Source organism: Giraffa tippelskirchi, chromosome 7, assembly GCF_054371585.1.
Source record: "Giraffa tippelskirchi isolate mGirTip1 chromosome 7, T2T-mGirTip1v1.2.pri, whole genome shotgun sequence".
NCBI lineage: Eukaryota > Metazoa > Chordata > Mammalia > Artiodactyla > Giraffidae > Giraffa > Giraffa tippelskirchi.
In genome coordinates, this window is record NC_137281.1 from 17593682 (window position 1) to 17612539 (window position 18858).

The 18858-nt window shown below is 41.5% G+C and overlaps 1 long non-coding RNA gene across 1 annotated transcript in view; it reads left to right on the top strand.

Moving 5' to 3' along the window:
• The first annotated feature begins 379 nt into the window (after positions 1 to 379).
• LOC145515817 (uncharacterized) overlaps positions 380 to 18858 on the top strand; it is a 204835-nt gene continuing 186356 nt past the window's right edge. The window contains exon 1 of the long non-coding RNA XR_014061027.1: positions 380 to 421. This is a non-coding gene — a long non-coding RNA (uncharacterized LOC145515817). The remainder of the gene's footprint in view (positions 422 to 18858) is intronic.

Sequence of the window (18858 nt, forward strand, 5' to 3'; positions counted from 1 at the left end):
GGAATTAGAGTAGTCCCAGGTACACAGGTGGGGAGGAGGTGTCTGTAGCGTTAGATCCTGGCTAGTTGCTGGGATCTGGGGGTGGGTCGCGGCAGGAACTTTCTGGGTTAGGGGCTGGTAAGCCTGGAAGGTAAAGACGGCTGGAACAGGAGCAGTGGCAAAAGCGATACCCAGAGGCCGCGGCGAACACCTGAGCAGCGGAACAGGTAACCAACCTACGCACCAACCAACAAGCCACTGACACCTCCCAGCCTGCCCCGCGCCTTCGGGCGCAGGCGCAGTGAGATAGGCGGCTGGTGGGGGCCCAGTGAGGTCCGGCCCCGAGGTTGGGTGGGCGTGGCTTGGACCCTCGCCCCGCCTCTCGACCTGGGTCGTGGTCAGAGGCGCGGCTGCGGGTCTGTGAGCTACAGTACCACCTCAGGTGAGAGCGGCGGGGTGGTTGCGGGCGCGCGGAGTTATTCGCACCAGCTGGGTTGCTGAAGGGAAGGCAGGATGTTGCCGGTGCTGAGTGGGATGATATTCCCCAGTTCCGTCAGCTCACTTAGGACCGAGCTCCTGAGTCCGGCGGCAAGTGGGACAGCTATCCAGGAGACGCTCTCCTCGTCCTCGCGCCGGCTTCAAGAGCGCTTTTGAAAAAGAGACGAAGCATTTGGGTGGTTTGTTTCTTCCTAGGTGGGGAGTTTTAGGCTTAAATATAGTTGTTCCTTCCCTTGCTGATATAGTATGAGAGTGCATGAGGAAACTGAGGCACAGAGAAGCAAAGTTGCCTCCCAAAGATTTCACACCTGTTAATGTGACAGATCTTGACTGCAAGATCGAAATCTCCACAGACTGGCCTCAGAGCTTCTGCTCTTCTTGACTATTCAATATTGCCTCCAGGTTAATTCCCTGTCAGACCGTGTTAGACGTTTATTTAAATTGCTTAAAAATAAAGAGAAACAATAAAATGGCTGAATTCTGGATACTAATTTGCTTCACTCATAGATGAATCAAAAGTTACCCAGGGTAACCTGATGTGTTCCATTCATACTTGAATTAAAAACACATGGTTTAGGAAGTTATTATTTTATATACCATCAAGTTAGCAAAAAAAGTTCAGGTGGCCTAGTGGTAAAGAATCTGCCTGTCAATGCAGGAGACATAAGAAGTGGGTTGGATCCTTAGGTTGGGCAGATCCTCTGGAGGAGGAAATGGCAACCCAGTTCAGTATTCTTGCCTGGAGAATTCCTTGGACAGAGGAGCCTAGTGGGCTACAGAGGTCGCAAAGAGTGGCAACGAGTCATGTCCATGGGGTTGCAGAGTCGGACATGACTGTGTGATTATCACACACAAGGAGTCTGTGGTGGTTTTAAGATATGTCCACAAATTGTTTGATACTCCTCTCTTCAAGAGATGGAGCCTAATTCCTCTCTTTTTGAATCTGGGCAAGACTTGGCTACTTATTTCTCACAAATACAATAAAGTGGAGGTAATGTACATTTCAGAAACTAGGTCATAAGAGTCACAGAACGTCTTCCTTGCTCTTTTTCTTGACTTGCTTGCTTTGGAGGAAGTCAGCTAAGGAGTCATGAGGAAACGCAAGTGACTGATTAAGATATTCTTGAGTTGAGAAACTGAGGCTTTATATCAACAGCCGCATAAGTGAACTTGGAAACTGGTCTTTCACCCCCAGTTAGAGCTTAGAAAACTATGGCCCCATCTGATATCTTTTGTTGTTATTGGTGTGTGTGTGTGTGTGTGTGTGTTTTGGTTGTGAGGTATTGGTTGGAAGGAGGCTCATTTTATTAATATAGGCAACTCCTCTAAAGAAAATTGTTTTGATGTACAGATAAAAGAAGGGCATGATGGAAGAATAAGGAAAAACAGTAAATTAAAAGTAGATTTTGAAATACTGGTCACCAAAAGGTGTTCAAGAATGAGAAATTCAAAGATAATGGTTAAACAGGGATCAGCAAACCATGGCCTGTGGGGTGACAGTCTGGCTTTTTTCTTTAAATAAACTTCAGATATTGTGATTTTATTACAGTGGTATAATTTTTGATTTACAGCTCTTGGAGATATATTTCATGTACCATGCAATTCACCCATTAAAAGTATAAAGTGCAGTGATTTTTTAGTATATTTACAGAGTTGTAAAACTATCACTACAATTTAATATTTCCAATACCCCAAAATAAAACTGCATACACATTAGGAGTCACTCTCCATTCCTGCTCCATCATTTTTCCTGTTTCTAAGGGTTTACCTATTCCAGATCTCTGTTTATTGAGTTCTGCAAATCTTCCAAATGTTGGCATATTTCATTATACAAAAACAAAACAAAAAAGCCCCATAATGATTACTCCTACCACTAATGTATTAGTGAAGAGTCTTTTTTTTTAAAAAAATGTTTGGCTGTGTTTGGTCTCAGTTGCCACATGCGGGCTCAGTAGTTGCTTGCACCAGCTTGGTTGCCCCATGGCATGTGGAATCTTAGTTCCCCTACCAGAGATGGAACCCGTGTCCCCTGGATTGGAAGGTGGATTCTTAACCACAGGACCATCAGGGAAGCCCCCAAGAAGAGTCTTAAATAGTGTGAAATTGTCAAGCTCTTTGTGTCAGGTATAAGTTTTCCAAAATAATTTTTGTTGAAAGCTTGAATTTTTTTATTGCCAACAAATACTAAGTTGTTTTCCTTGAAGTAACAGGCTCACTTAAAATAGTTCATTTTAGAGGAAATGTGTGCCAGATACTCAAGACTGAATAACCTCAGCTTGTCAATCATTCTTTTAAGTAAAAATGACGTTCTATCAAAAGAATGGCTACATCAGTTTACAACTCAAATTTTCACATAAGTGCTTTTCCTCATGACAACCATTGTACTTAAGTATGTGACAGAAGTGCCTCATGTATACTTCCCATTTCATCACATAGTACACATTATATTAAAATATTAAAAAGATGTGTGTTCAAAAGCAAGATTTAATAAAGTTAATAATATTTACTGTTCATCAAGAACATTGTTTATTGAAGCAGGGTTTTTTTTTTCCCTTTCTCAACTTGAGGGCATGGCTGTGAAGAATACAGTGACTCTAATAGTTTGGTGCCACTGCTTTGATTTGTGTTAAGGCATCGACTCCCTTCCAGTCATATCTGCTCCCCCCAACCTGGGGGCTGAGAACCCTTATCCTAACTTCTTATTTTTTTTAAATTACTCATTTATCTGGCTGCACTAGGTCTTAGTTGCGGCATGTGAGGTCTTCCATCTTGGTTGTGGCATATGGGATCTTCAGTTGTGGCATGCAAACTCTTAGTTGCAGCATACATGCAGCATATGTCAGGATCTAGTTCCCTGACCAGGGATCAAACCTGGGCCCCCTGCATTGGGAGCTCGGAGTCTTAGCCACTTAACAAACAGGGAAGTTCCCCTAACTTCCTTTTAAAAAAAATACTTCTTTTAAAAAATTTGTTGGTTGGGCTGTGCTGGGTCTTTGTTGTTGTTTGAAGAGTTTTCTCTAGTTGCAGTACATGGGCTTCTTGTTGCGGTGTCTTCTTGTATTGTGGAACATGGGCTCTAGGCACATGGCTTCAGTAGATGTGGTGAATGGGCTCAGTAGTTGTGGCTAGAGGGCTCTAGAGTGCAGGCTTAGTAGTTGTGCTGCACGGGCTTAGTTGCTCTGTGGTATGTGGTATCCTCCAGTCCTAGAGATTGAACTGGTGTCCCCTGCGTTGCAAGGCAGATTCTTAACCACTGGACCACCAGGTAAACCCCTCTCCCTAATTTCTAATGTAGTGTTTGAGCTTCATGTAAATGGAATCATAGAGTCTGTACTTTTCTGTGCCCAGCTTCTTCACTCAGCATTCTGTTAGTAAGATTCACATGTGTGTGTGTTGTTGTAGTTTGTTTATTCACATTGCAATTTTTTATTTTCTGTGTATATCTGTTTTATTTTCTGTTATAGGTAGACATTTGGGTTGTGACCTTTTTTTTTGGTTTTTGGCTTGTGTAAGTTGTGCTACTGTGAGTATTGAACTTGTCTTTTGATGAACTTTTGTACATGTTCCTGTTGGCATTTACTAGGAGTAGAATTTCTAGGCTGTGTTGATCTTTAGAATAAAACAGCCAGTATTTTATGAGCAAAATGGGTTTATTAATATTTGGGAATAGTAGAGGAATTGCAATTCAGGATGCACAAGCTGTGGCAAAACCATAGGCAAGTCTGGCAAAAGGAGAGGAATGTTACTTTCTAGAGAAGAAAGAAGTTGGAGGGGGCTGTTTTGAAAGAAAGTCCATTGGAGGAAAGAGAGAGTTCAGGGTGGTGATGGTTTCTTTTGGCAGAATAGTTTTTCAGCCTGAGGCTGTTGCTGGGCAAGGAGAAAATCTTTCTTTTTTTTGGAGTAAGGAAAGTAATAATGTTCCTGTTGGAGATCCAAGTTACATCTCTTCCTGTTTGGGATCTGCAGACAGCAATGAGGGATAGTGCAGGATATCTCCCCCTTCATGACTTGCGCCTTCTTTTTATTTATTTATTTATCTTTTGGCCCTAGTGCATGGCATAAGGGATCCTAGTTCCCCCACCAGGGATTAAACTCGCTCTCCCTGTATTAGCAGTGTATAGTCTTAACCAGTGGACCACCAGAGATGTCCCCCAGCTTCATTTTAAATGGGGTTTTCCTTTTACTTTTCAGTCGTAGAATATGTGTATTTTTAGGTTAAGCAACTACTGATAACATAGAAATCAACAGATTTTCTATGATTGTTTTGAAATAATGAAATTATTGAATTAATAAAACCACTTTGATTTATAATCATCCCGCAGTATTCATGGGGGATTGGTTCCTATATTCATCCTCCTGTGTACTTTAAATCATCTCTAGATTACTTAAAATACCTTATATAGTATATATACTATGTGGTGTGGTGTTTAGTCGCTAAGTCGTGTCTGACTCTCGTGACTCTATGGACTGTAGCCTGCCAGGCTCCTCTGTCCATGGGATTCTCCAGGCAAGAATACTAGAGAGTGTTGCCATTCCTTTCTCCAGAGGATCTTCCTGACCTAGGGATTGAACCTGTGTCTCCTGCTTGGCAGATGGGTTCTTTACCCCTGAGCCACCAGGGAAGGCCCAAATACTATGTAAATAGTTGTAAATACAATGTAAATACTGTGTAAATAGTTCTAACATGCAGCAGGTTCACGTTTTTGCTTCTTGGAACATTCTGAAATTTTTTATTTGTTCTTGAATGTTTTCAGTCTGTAGTTGATTGAATCTGTGGATTTGGAATCCATGGATATAGAAGGCTGGTTGTATATATACAAGATAAAAGATGTAAACATTTTGCTAGATTGGAGAGGCAGTTTGGAGCTATACTGTTCAGGGCCTGAATGCCATGTGAAGGTAAGGTAGGCTGTGTAGTACAATGAAGATAAGGCTAGGTGACTCTTGCACCCACTACTTAAACATTCTGTGTTACCTTGGCTAAGTCACTTCACATTCTTTTTTTTTTTTTTAATATATTTTAAAAAATTGATTTATTTATGGCTGCACTGGGTCCTCATTGCTGATCACAGGCTTTCTCTAGTTGTGGCAAGTGGGGGCCACTCTGTGTGGGGCATGGGCTTCTCATTGTGGTGGCTTCTCTTGTTGTGGAGCACAGCCTCTAGGAGGCATGGGCTTCAGTAGTTGCAGCATGTAGGCTCAGTAGGTGCTGCGTTCAGGCTTAGTTGCCCCAGATCTTAGTTCCCCGACCAGAATTGAACCGGGGCCCCCTGCGTTGGGAGCGCAGAGTCTTAGCCACTGGACCACCAGGAAGGGCCCTGTGACTTGTCTTCTTTAGCTTTATCATGAAGTAGAGCTTGAAGGTTGGAGTTGGAAATGGCAACCCACTCCAGTATTCTTGCCTGGAAAATTCCATGAACAGAGGAGCCTGGCAGACTACAGTCCATGGGGGTCACAAAGAGTCGGACATGACTTTGCAACTAAACAGCAACAGCAGCAGAGCTTGAAGGTGTCAGCCTGTGATGTGGTTATTTGTGATCTCTTCCAATTAAATAAGGTGTTTGCAGCAGTGAACATCCTGGAAATGTTCATCCAGAAACTGTTTTTTTTGGGATAACTGTTCTCAAAACTTGAGTGAATAAAAAGGAAAGCTCCCTACAGAGAGGCCAAGTAGATTAGTGACAGCTTCCTCTCACCCTTCTGTCTCACTCCATGTCAGAATAATTTTCCTAGAATACCACATTGATCATGGGAAAGCCGTGCATTAAACTGTTAAGTGGCTCTCATTGCCTATAAATTTCAGACTTCTCATCCTGGCGTTAATGGTCTCTACTTGAATTGGTCTCATTCTTTTGTGAGCTTTTTTTCTGATTACCTTCTAAACCATACTCTCTTCTTTAGCAAAACAAGTTTCCTTGAGCTTTCATGATGTTTTCGGTCTTTGTACTTTTATAAATCCTACTTGTTCTTCAAGGGCTAATTAAAATTCATTCCCTGTCTTTCTTGAAGTTTTTTCTTTGCAGTTCAGCTTCAGGTATCCTTCCTGTGAATTTCCATAGCAAGTAATTTGTTCATATTTAATTTGGCAACTAATCTTATGCCACTCTGTCATGATATTTTATATTACTGTTATTTATATCTTTTTCTATTTGCTTACCTCTTCATTTTTTCTTTTCTACTCCAACCAATTTGTGAACTCCTTAAACCAGATCCTTGCTATCTAGTTACTATTTTTAAAAAATCAATTTACTTTTTCTGTGTAATTATATCAAGCTAATGATTTGTAAGTAATAGACCCATAATAAGAGTGTGTATATGTGTTAATTTAACAGTAGAAATAAAGATAAGTAAAACTATATGCCAGAAAACATGAAGGATATCTTACAAAACTATATTTTTATAAGAAATGAAAACTAAATTTTGCTGGAGCCAGACATGGTGTGATGGTGCATAGAATAGAGGATGCCATGTCTTCTGGAAGACCAGTCTTATTGCAAGACAGTCACACTGGGTGGATTCTTAATCCAGCCAGGAGTCTCAAAAGTGTATTACTTTATAACACCCTACATGACTGTAAGTCCTAGGCATGCTGTAGATTTTACGGCTGTTGGATAAGTCTTTTGCCCCAGAAATATTTCATTATTCATTTATTTATTTCATTTTTGTTGCCACCTGCTATGTTTCAGATACTGCTGTAGGTGTTGGTGATTCAGCAGTGAAGAAGACGGACAAAGTCCCCACTTTGTTGGAACACATGTTCTAGAGGATATGTTCAAAATGAGGGAGGAAGAAAGAGACAGACAATATATAAAATACTTTTGGAAGTGTTACTGAATCACACTGGGGTCTGCTTGCCTGTGTGCAGTGAAGCCAATTAAATGACACTGGGTTGTGATGAAGGAAAGTGCAGCATTTACTGTAAAGGTTCTCATACGAGGAGAACGGATGGCTTGTGCTTTAAACTCCAAGCTGCCCAAAGGGTTTTAGCAAAGCATTTGTAAAGGCCAGGTAAATGGGAAGTGGTCCCAGGGTGTATGATCAGCTCGTGTACAGTTCTCTGGTTGGTTGATGGTGAGGTAACAAGATGGTGTCACAGGAGTTAACATTATCAATCCTTACGTGCCAGTATGTCTGGAGGTTCATAATCATCAAGTAGTTAATTTCTTCCAATTGATGGTGGTGTTGCTGCTGCTACTGCTGCTAAGTCGCTTCAGTCGTGTCCGACTCTGTGCGACCCCATAGACGGCAGCCCACCAGGCTCCGCCGTCCCCAGGATTCTCCAGGCAAGAACACTGGAGTGGGTTGCCATTTCCTTCTCCAGTGCATGAAAGGGAAAAGTGAAAGTGAAGCCGCTCAGTTGTGTCCGACTCTTAGCGACCCCGTGGACTGTAGCCCACCAGGCTCCTCCGTCCATGGGATTTTCCAGGCAAGAGTACTGGAGTGGGGTGCCATTGCCTTAGCATCTGTAAAACAACCAAGTCAGTGTGCATCAGATACTATGATCCAGTTACTTCAGAAAGGTGCTATAGCAGAGGATATAGGGGAGGAGTCTGTCCCAGGAAGGCCTCACAGAGTCCTCCTTGATTATAGAAGCAAAAACTGGGGTGATTGAATAGTAACTGGGTGGGGTGGAATAAGGGAGTGGCTATGGGTCTACTTTAGGGATAGGGTGATCAACTGCTTTTGTCAAATATTGTGAAGGGAAGAGCCACCTGAATTTAGAGCCAGGAAGACTTGGACTCTATTCAGCTCTGCCAGTGTGACCTCAGGTAATATGCTCAGTATCTATGAACTTTAGTGCCTCATATGTAGCATGAAGATATTGATAATTGCCTTGCAGTATTGTGAAAATTAAATGAGCTGGTGCATATGAAAGGATTTTTTTTTTTCTTTGCCGCTCTGCATCTTGTTGGATCTTAGTTCTCCAACTGGGGATCAAACCCAGGTCCTCAGCAGTGAGAGCTCAGAGTCCTAACCACTGGCAAGCATGAGTGCTAAGTCACTCAGTCATGTCCAACTCTTTGCGACCCTATGAACTGTAGCCCGCCCGGCTCCTCTGTCCGTGGGATTCTCCAGGCAAGAATATTGGAGTGGGTTGCCGTGCTGTCCTCCAGAGGATCTTCTCAACCCAAGGATCGAACCCACATCTCCTGCATTGTAGGTGGGTTCTTTACTGCTGGGCCACTGAGGAAGCCCCATTAACCACTGGATTGTTAGGGAATTGCCTGAAAGGAAATGTCTGTTAACTAAAAAGAGCTATAGAAATATGATGGTATTTAAAAATTATTTTTAGTTGCGGGCTGAGAGTGGAAAGTAAAGTTTTTTGAGTAGATTAAATTTTGATCAGGGGCAAGCTTTTGTATGACTTTCTAAGTCTCCTGTGTGGCCTGCAAGCTCTGCTGGTGGTTTTCCCACCTATCTGCCTCACCATGTGTGACTTTCTTTTCCACACTGTCCTGTTCTTAGTTCCTGGATGATACCATCTCCTTCTTCTTCTAACTAGGTTCATGCCATTTCTTTCACCAGGAAGTTTTTTGTTTCTGCTCCTATTTGTTTACTTGTTAATTTTTAGAAATTAAAAGATGCAAAGCAAAGAAGAAAGCAATCATCCATGTTCCTTCCACTTAGGACAACACCACTGCTAACATCTTTGCATATTTACTTTAAATCTTTTTTTTTTTTTAAAGAAAAATCACCATCAGTTTGTGCAATATTGTGATTGGTAAGAAATATATATTTTGTCATTCAGATGATCAAATGTTGTCTGTGGTTCCTAGCTCACAGCTCCCCAAACCCTTGGAGTGTCCTAGGTGGTGAGAATTTAAAGGTATTTCTTATATTAATTAACTGAGTTTTGGAGAGCCCTAGAATGAAGGTTGGTTACTAGGAGAACCAACTAGGTGATTAGAGGGTTGGGACCTTTAGTCCACTCTCCAACCCCCTCTGCTATGCCTTCCTGCTAGCATTGAGGATTATATCTATATAAGAATTCAACAGAGAAATGGCAGAAAGACCCTTACTACTGTCAAGGGATTGCTGATGATTATGATAAAGAGGAACTAGTGAAGGTGTTTAAGAAGTTTGCCTGCACTGGTACTGTAATTGAACAGCCAGAATATGGAGGAGTAATTCAGCTACAGGGCGACCAGCTCAAAAACATATGCTAGTTCTTCATAGAAACTGGCTAGCATGACCAGATGAAAGTTCATGGGTTTTAAATGCTTTGGGTTCACTGAAGCTTTTTTTTTTGCAATGAGTAGAATTTCCCTTCTGTCCCTTGTCATAAATTTAAAAACCTCACAGCTTGTATAATGTAACCATTTGGGGTCCGCTTTTAACTTGAACTAGTGTAGCTCCTTCATACAATAAACTGAAAAGAGCACCTCCCCTACTTAAAAAAAGAAAAAAACAGAGAAAAGGAGAATGGCTGGAAAAAAAGGAGAGTGGAAAGAAGCTGGAGGATAAATCAGTAGCTAAAGATCATTGATCTAAGCAATCATACCTATGTAATGAAACCTTCGTAAAAATCCAAGAGGGTGGAGTTCGGAGAGCTTTTAGGTTTGCTGACGTGGAGATTTGGAGAGAGAGGCACTCCTGGAGCGAGTGTATGTTCTGTGCTCCTTTCTCCCTATTTTGCCTGATGCTTCTCTTCCATCTGGCTCTTCCCAAGTTACATCTGTTGATAGTAAACTGGTAATCTAGTAAGTAAAATATTTCTTTGAGTTCTGTGAGCTTCTCTAGGACATTAATCCAACCTGAGGCAGGGGTCATTGGAACTCTAGTCTATAGCTGGTTGGTCAGAAACCAGGTGATAACTTGTGCTTGTGACTGGCATCTGAAGTAAGGCAAGGAGACAGAGTGCTGCTGGACTGAGCCCTTAACTTGTGGATCTGGTGCTGTCTCCAGGCAGAGAGCATCAGAATTGCGCTGATTTGTGGGCCATTTTGCTGGTGTCCTGAGAATTGTTGCTGGGGGGAATCTTTGCTCTACCCCACCACCTGTACTGTTGCAGGAAGGGGGACCCCTTCCAGGGCCCAAAAGTGGACTCCTGTCTAACATTTTTAAATGAATTATCCGAGGAGACACACGTGCTGACAAAGCAAGAGATTTTATTGGGAAGGGTACCCGGGTGAAGAGTAGTAGGGTAAGGGAACCCAGGAGAACTGCTCTGCCGTGTGGCTCGCAGTCTTGGGTTTTGGAGTGGTGGTATTAGTTCCTGGGTTCTTTGGCCAATTATTCTGACTCAGAGTCCTTCCTGGTGGCACGTGCATTGCTTAGCCAAGATGGAAGCCAGTGAGAAGGATTCTGGGAGGTGATTGAACATGTGGTGTCTTCCTTTGACGTTTCCGGAACTCTTCTGGTTGGTGGTAGCTAATTAGTTCTGTGTTCCTTACCAGGACCTCCTGTTTAAAACAACTCATGCAAATGGTTACTATGGTACCTGGCGAGGGTGGGTGGTTTTAGTCAGTGTGCTTCCCCTAACAGTACCACAATGAAAACTGGGATCCAGAGCCCTTTTAGTTTGATAACAGTGATATTTGTTCATTCTGAAGAGTTCAAACAATGTGTTAAAAAAAAAACCCGTCCTAAGTCCCACCACCTGGAAATAACATTAATCATTAACATTAAATGGACATCATAGCGGCACACACACGGAGCTATCACACATTCTTTGCTACAGCACACATTTCTGTGTTGTCTTCTGGCTTTTTTTTAATGGCACAGTATTTTTAAAAATTTTTCAAAATATTTATATATTTGTTTGACTGCACCTAGTCTTAGTTGCAGCATGTGGGATCTGTAGTTGTGTCATACAGACTCTTAGTTGTGGACTGTGGGCTCTAGTTCCCAGACCAGAAATCGAACCTAGGACCCCTGTGTTGGAAGCATGGAGCTTTAGCCACTAGACCACCAGGGAAGTCTCCATCTTCTGGCTTTGAATGCTGCCATGGGGCATTCAGCATTCATCTGAATGCTGAGGCCATCTAGATTCTGCTACCTGGTACCTGAAGAAATCCTTATGATGGAAGTTTGGTAGCTTTGGTAGGAAACTGAGCTTTCTGTATCCAATTTCTTGTCATGTAGTGTGGACAAAATTTGTTGCTTGCCATTCCAGGAAACAGTGAGTGTTGCCTGCTGTCAACTGCCGTAGCCACCCTGATGGGAATTCAGGATGGTGAAAAAAAGGACAGTGGTCCTAGATAGTTAAGATGCATATCAAAGGAATAATTCCAGTGAGCCCAGACTCTTAAATCTTCCCCAATAGAGAAAAGCACTAAAATCATTAACATGAGATGTCTGTTTTTTCTGTGCTTACCAGTAATCTTTTCATGTTCTTTTTTTTTTTTTTTTTTTAAGCAAAAACTCCTGTACACACTGGCTCCTCTCTTACCTCTTTGGGACAGTTTCTCGGCGCTATCTGAGAAGCTGATTCTTGGGCTAGAGTCCTCAGTAATAGCCCCTGAGTAAAATATAATTCTCAACTTGCAGATTGACAGTGATATGACCTTTCAATTTCCAGACTTCCCCCTCTCCCCAATTCAGGGAATCAAGGTTGCCAGGAGAAATATCAACAACCTCAGATATACAGATAATATCATCCTAATGTCAGAAAGTGAAGAGGAACTAAAGAGCCTCTTGATGAGGCTGGGAGAGGAGAGTGAAATAGATGGCTTAAAGCTCAACATTCAAAAAACTAAGATCGTGGCATCTGGTCCCATCACTTCATGGCAAGTAGAAGGGGAAAAAGTGGAAACAATGACAGATTTTCTTTTCTTGGGCTCCAAAATCACTGTACATGGTGACTGCAGCCATGAAATTAAAAGATGCTTGCTCCTTGGAAGAAAAGCTATGACAAGCCTAGACAGCATGTTAAAAAGCAGAGACATCACTTTGCTGACAAAGGTTCATATAGTCAAAGCTATGGTTTTTCCAGTAGTCATGTATGAATTTGAGAGTTGGACCATAAACAAGCCTGAGCACTGAAGAATTGATGCTTTCATATTGTGGAGCTGGAGAAGACTCTTGAGAGTCCTGTGGACAGCAAGATCAAACCAGTCAATCCTGAAGGAAATCGGTCCTGAATATTCATTGGAATGTCTGATACTGAAGCTGAAGTGCCAATACTTTGGCCACCTGATGCAAAGAGCTGACTCAGTGAAAAAGACCCTGATGCTGGGAAAGACTGAGGGCAGAGAAGAGTGAGACAGAAGATGAGATGGTTGGTTAGTATCACCGACTCAGTGGACAAGAGCAAACTCCAGGAGATAGTAAAGGACAGGGAAGCCTGGCGTGCTGCAGTCCATGGGGTCGCAAAGAGTCGGATCCAACTTAGCGACTGAACAAAAATTCAGGGAAATTATCTTGTGTTTCATCTTTGAAAATTTCTGTTCTACTTGTTGGGTTTTTCGCTACAGGCACACCAATCATTATAATACAGAATCATCTTCACCTGATCTTCATAGCAATGTTTCCCTCCAGTTTGCTTAATTTTTTTGACTTTCGAATCTTTGCTCACTGCCATTTCTGTAACCCCCTTCTCCCCATCTGTCTTTAATTTAATCATCAGCTGTGGTGGAGTCTGTTTCTTGCCATTTCCAACATGCTGATTTGTTTTGTAATGTTTTGATCCTCAGTTTCATTAAGTCTGCAGTCTTCCTTTTCATACCATTTTGTTGTTTTCCATCTTGTCCTTGAGTTTTATTGAATTCATGTTCTCTTTGACTTGTTATCATGAAAAGTCACTGTAGGGAAGTGTTCCTCTGTTTTTTGAGTTAATTATCTTCAGGCTTAGTTTTGTGTGCTGAGTTCTTGGGAGGTGTTTGCATGCTGCATGCTTTTTCCCTTGAACCTGCTCATGCTTGGGTGGCTCTGCATGTATGTTAACCTCCCTGTCTGCTCAGTGAGGTGCCTCAGTGGGGTGACTTCTTGGCAGTCTTTCTACAGTACCTGGGAAATTTATTTTCCTTCAGGAGCTACAGAGTGAGGACTGGATATTTTTCTGTGTTATCCGTTTCTCTGTGGCCTAAAGTAGTGGCAGATGAGGGTGGTGTGGAAATGTGAGTTGGAGGGATTGCTCAGTTAAACAAGGTCAGCTGCATAATTTCTGGGGCCCAGTGCAAAAGAAGATATGATGCATAGGTCAATGGAACAGAATAGATAATCCAGAAATAGACCTCACAGATATACCCAGCTTAATATTGACAAAGTGCAAAGGCAATTCGATGGAGGAAGCATAGCTTTGTAACAAGCAGTGTTGGAACAATTGGACATCCATAGACAAAAAAATTAATCTTGACCTATAACTCAAAATGTAAGATACAAGAACTATAAATCTTTTATGAAAAAAAACCAAAGGGGAAAATCTTCATAATTTAGAACTATGCAAAGTGTTCTTAGCCTTGATATCAAAAGCAGGAAAAACTGATAAATTGGATCTCATCAGAATTAAAAACATCTGCTCTTCTAAAGCCCATGTGAATAGGATAAAAAAACAAGTTACAGACTGGGGAGAAAATATTTACAAACTATATATCCAACAAAGAGCTAGTATTTACAATATATAAAGAACCTTCTAAACTGAACTTTAAAGAAGAAATCTCTGTTATTTTTTGTAACTACATGTAAGTCCAAAATTACCTCAAAATAAAAAAGTTAATTAAAAAACCCCCACGTCTTCAGAATATCCTTTTTTCTGGCCTTCCAGACTAACATTCTTGTTGAACTCTGAGCTTTTCCTTTGGAACATCTGTCATGATTTTGTTATTAGTTGAGTGGTTGTTAGTTTAATGTCCATTTCACCTACTATGCTGTAGGTTTTCTCTTACTGTATCTTCAGTGGAAAAACAATTCCCAATAAATATTTATTGAATGTGTTACATGGAAGAGCCAAGACTGACTCCATGTTGGATCTGATTCTTTGACTTTTAACATTTGCTTTTCATTGCTTTTGCTATTATAATTATACATAATGGCTTGTCTCAGGGAACCCTCCCCCTCTGCCTGAATGTTAAACCAAAATACCTTTGCTCAGGACCCTGTCCATCTGTGGATGCCTACAGGAAGGAAGAAATTAACACATCTCCTCTGGTCATCCCAGAAGATATTTGTAAGATTAATGGACTTTTTTACTTTACTTCTTCACCTCCCCTCTCCCCTTCTATAAATGAACTGGACATCCAAACCCTGATAAGATGGTTATTTTGAGACATTAGTCTGCCATCTTCTCTGTCAGCTTGCTTTCTAAATAAAGTCATATTCCTTGCCTCAGCGGCTCCTCTCTTGGTTAATTGGTTGTTATGTGGTGAGCAGAGTGAGCTTGGATTTGGTAACAAATGTATAAAAGTTAGTACCTTGAAGAATTATTGAAGTGTTTGAAATTTATATTTGGTAAATACTTTAAATCCATGCCTCCTCCCCCACATTAAAAAATTTTTACTTGATTTTTAGCTGTGCTGGGTCTTCATCGCTGCACGTGGTCTTTCTCTAGTTGCAGTGCATGGGCTTCTCATTGAGGTGGCTTCTCTTGTTGCAGAGCACAGGCTGGCTCTAGGGCATGTGGGTTTCATAAGTTGTGGCACATGGGCTCAGTAGTTGCGGTTCCTGGGCTCTGGAGCACAGGCACAGCAGTTGTGTTGCACAGGCTTAGTTGTTGTGCAGCATGTGGGATCTTCCTGGACTGGGGATGAAACCTGTGTCCCCTGCATTGGCAGGTGGATTCCTAACCACTGGACCACCAGTCCACTTTCTTTTTTTGAAAAAATGAGCACCTTGTCCTCTTCCCAGGATGCCCCTCATCCTTTGATCCTCTTGGCTGAGCCTTGCATCATCAGCAGCCTCTGTACAACATCTGCTGTTTCTCCAGACTCCAAGTTGGACAGCTGCTGAGAATATCTGCCCCCTTGGCCTCCTCAGGGCTGAGTTTACCCAGTAATTAGTCTCATTATTCTGTGTTGGAATTTTAGAAAGACAGCATGGTGTTGTTATTATTCAGTGAATAACAGCATTTAAATTGATCCAATGCTCAGTGAAAATGACATTTCTAGGTCTGTTTATAAACAACCCGTTCAAACGTTTTGACTTATTACGAAAAGCAATTCAAGTGCCTTCAAATTCTCAAATGACAAATTATTTTCAGAAAATGTATGGAGGGGAATCCCTGTGATGGGTAAGACCTTGTAACATAATGATTTGACAGGAAAAGTTAGTTTTAGAATTCTGTGTGAATTTCAAGCAGTGTTTGCGTGAGAAAGAAGGGACGGTTTGGGAGGTTACAGGTGGCCAGCATTCCTGTTTGGTGTTTTGAACCAATCTGGTTGTTGAAGAAATCAGTATGCTTCTCTTATGCAGGCTGACTTTGCACAGCATTATTATTATTATTTAATGTTTATTTTATTTGACCATGTCAGGTCTTCTTAGTTGCGGCACATAGGATCTTCACTGTGGCAAGTGAAATCTTTAGTAGCAGGATGTGGGATCCAGTTTCCTGCTGCTGCTGCTGCTGCTGCTAAGTCACTTCAGTCGTGTCCAACTCTGTGCGACCACATAGACGGCAGCCCACCAGGCTCCCCCGTCCCTGGGATTCTCCAGGCGAGAACACTGGAATGGGTTGCCATTTCCTTCTCCAATGCATGAAAGTGAAAAGTGAAAGTGAAGTCGCTCAGTCGTGTCCAACTCTTAGCGACCCCATGGACTGAAGCCTGCCAGGCTCCTCTGTCCATGGGATTTTCCAGGCAAAAGAGTACTGGAGTGGGGTGCCATTGCCTTCTCCGCCAGTTCCCTGACCAGAGATCAAGTACAGGTCCCCTGCGTTGGGAGCATGGAGTCTTGGCCACTTGAACTCTAGGGAAGTCCCTTGCACAGCATTATTGAAGAATATATGTATATAATCTATTTGTATATCTTGAAAATATAAAACATTATATTAAGACAAGACAACAGACAAATCCCACTTTATGATTACAGAAATATTAGATAAGCAGTGCAGGGGACCTAGAAAATAGTAAAAAACCAAATACCCCAAATATTGACATCAAGAGATAACCACTCTTTTAAATTTAAAATGTTGAACTAATTTTAGTCTTTGAGAAAAGTTGCAAATATAGTTGTGATAGGAAAATGGTCCCCCAAAGATATCCATGCTCTAATCCCAGATGACTCTGAATATATTATGTTAGATGGCAAGCAGACTTTGCAGATGTAGTTAAGGTTGCAAATAAAATAGGGAGACTAGCCTGGAATATCCAGGTGTATTCAATCTAATCACATGAGCCCTTAACAGCAGAAAATTTTTTCTGGCTGAAGTTAGAGAAATTCAAAGCATGAGGACTCAACACACTTCTGCTAACTGTAAGATTCAGAGGGCCAAGGGCAGGGACTAGAAAGAAGCCTATAGGAAATAAGGGTGGCCCCCAGCTGACAACCAGCTAGGAATTGCAACCTTCTTCCTGTAACTTCAAGGAATTGAATCCTGTCAACAACCTGAGTGGGTTTGCAAGAGGACCTTGTGTCCCATATGAGAAACAAGCCTCTATGGATATTTTGATTTTGAGCTGGTGAGACCCTCAGTAGAGAATCTAGCCATGCATGCCAGACTTCTGACCTATGGAACTGTGAGATAATAACTGGGTATTGTTTTAAGCAGCTAAATGTGTGATTATTTGTTATGTAGCAGTAGAAAATTAATACAATAGTACAAAGAGTTTCTGTATAGCTTTCCCTCAGCTTCCCCTAATGTTAACATTTTCCTTGCCATTATACAGTGATCAAAACCAGGACATTACATCAATAAATGGTTGGATAAGGAAGCTGTGGTACATATTAATATATGCAATGGAATACTACTCAGCCATAAAAGGATGAAATAATGCTATTGGCAGCAAATGGATGCAACTAGAGATTATCATACTGAGTGAAGTAAGACAGAAAGAGGAAGCAAAATCACTTATATGTGAAATCTAAAATAGAACAGGAATGAACAGAAACAGACTCACAGACATAGAGAATAGACTTGTGGTTACCAAGGGAGAGGGATGGTGGGGTAGTTTGGGGTTAGCAGATGCAAACTATTATATATAGGATGGATAAACAACAAGGTCCTACTGTATAGCACAGGGAACTGTTTATTGTGATAAAACAGTGGAAAAGATATTAAAAAATATATATGTGTATAACTGAATTAAAAAATATATATGTGTATAACTGTCACGGAGGTTCATGACATTGTATGGGAGACAGGGATCAACACCATACCCAAGAGAAAGAAATGCAAAAAAGCAAAATGACTGCCTGAGGAGACCTTACAAATAGCTGTGAAAAGAAGAGAAGTGAAAAGCAAAGGAGAAAAGGGAAGATGTACCCATTTGAATGCAGAGTTCCAAAGAATAGCAAGGAGAGATAAGAAAGCCTTTCTCAATGATCAATGCAAAGAAATAGAGGAAAACAATAGAATGGGAAAGACTAGAGATCTCTTCAAGAAAATTAGAGATCCCAAGGGAACATTTCATGCAAAGATGGTCACAATAAAGGACAGAAATGGTATGGACCTAACAGAAGCAGAAGATATTAAGAAGTGGCAAGAATACATAGAATAACTATACAAAAAAGATCTTCATGGCCCAGATAACCACAGTGGTGTGATCACTCACCTAGAGCCAGACATTCTGGAATGTGAAGTCAAGTGGGCCTTAGGAACCATCACTACGAACAACACTAAGGGAGGTGATGGAATTCCAGTTGAGCTATTTCAAATCCTAAAAGATGATGCTGTGAAAGGGCTGCACTCAATATGCCAGCTAATTTGGAAAACTCAGCAGTGGCCACAGGACTGGACAAGGTCAGTTTTCATTCCAATCCCAAAGAAAGGCAATGCCAAAGAATGCTCAAACTACCACACAGTTGCACTCATCTCACACACTAGTAAAGTAATGCTCAAAATTCTCCAAGCCAGGCTTCAACAGTACGTGAACCGTGAACTTCAGATGTTCAAGCCGGATTTAGAAAAGGCAGAGGAACCAGAGATCAAATTGCCAACATCCGTTGGATCATCAAAAAAGCAACAGAGTTCCAGAAAAAGTCTTACTTCACTGACTATGCCAAAGCCTTTGATTGTGTAGACCACAACAAACTGTGGAAAATTCTGAAAGAGATGGGAATTTCAGACCACCTGACCTGCCTCTTGAGAAATCTGTATGCAGGTCAGGAAGCAACAGTTAGAACTGGACATGGAACAGCAGACTGGTTCCAAATAGGGAAAGGAGTATGCATCAGGGCTGTATATTGTCACCCTGCTTATTTAACTTATATGCAGAGTACATCATGAGAAACGCTGGGCTGGACGAAGCACAAACTGGAATCAAGATTTCCAGGAGAAATATCAGTAAC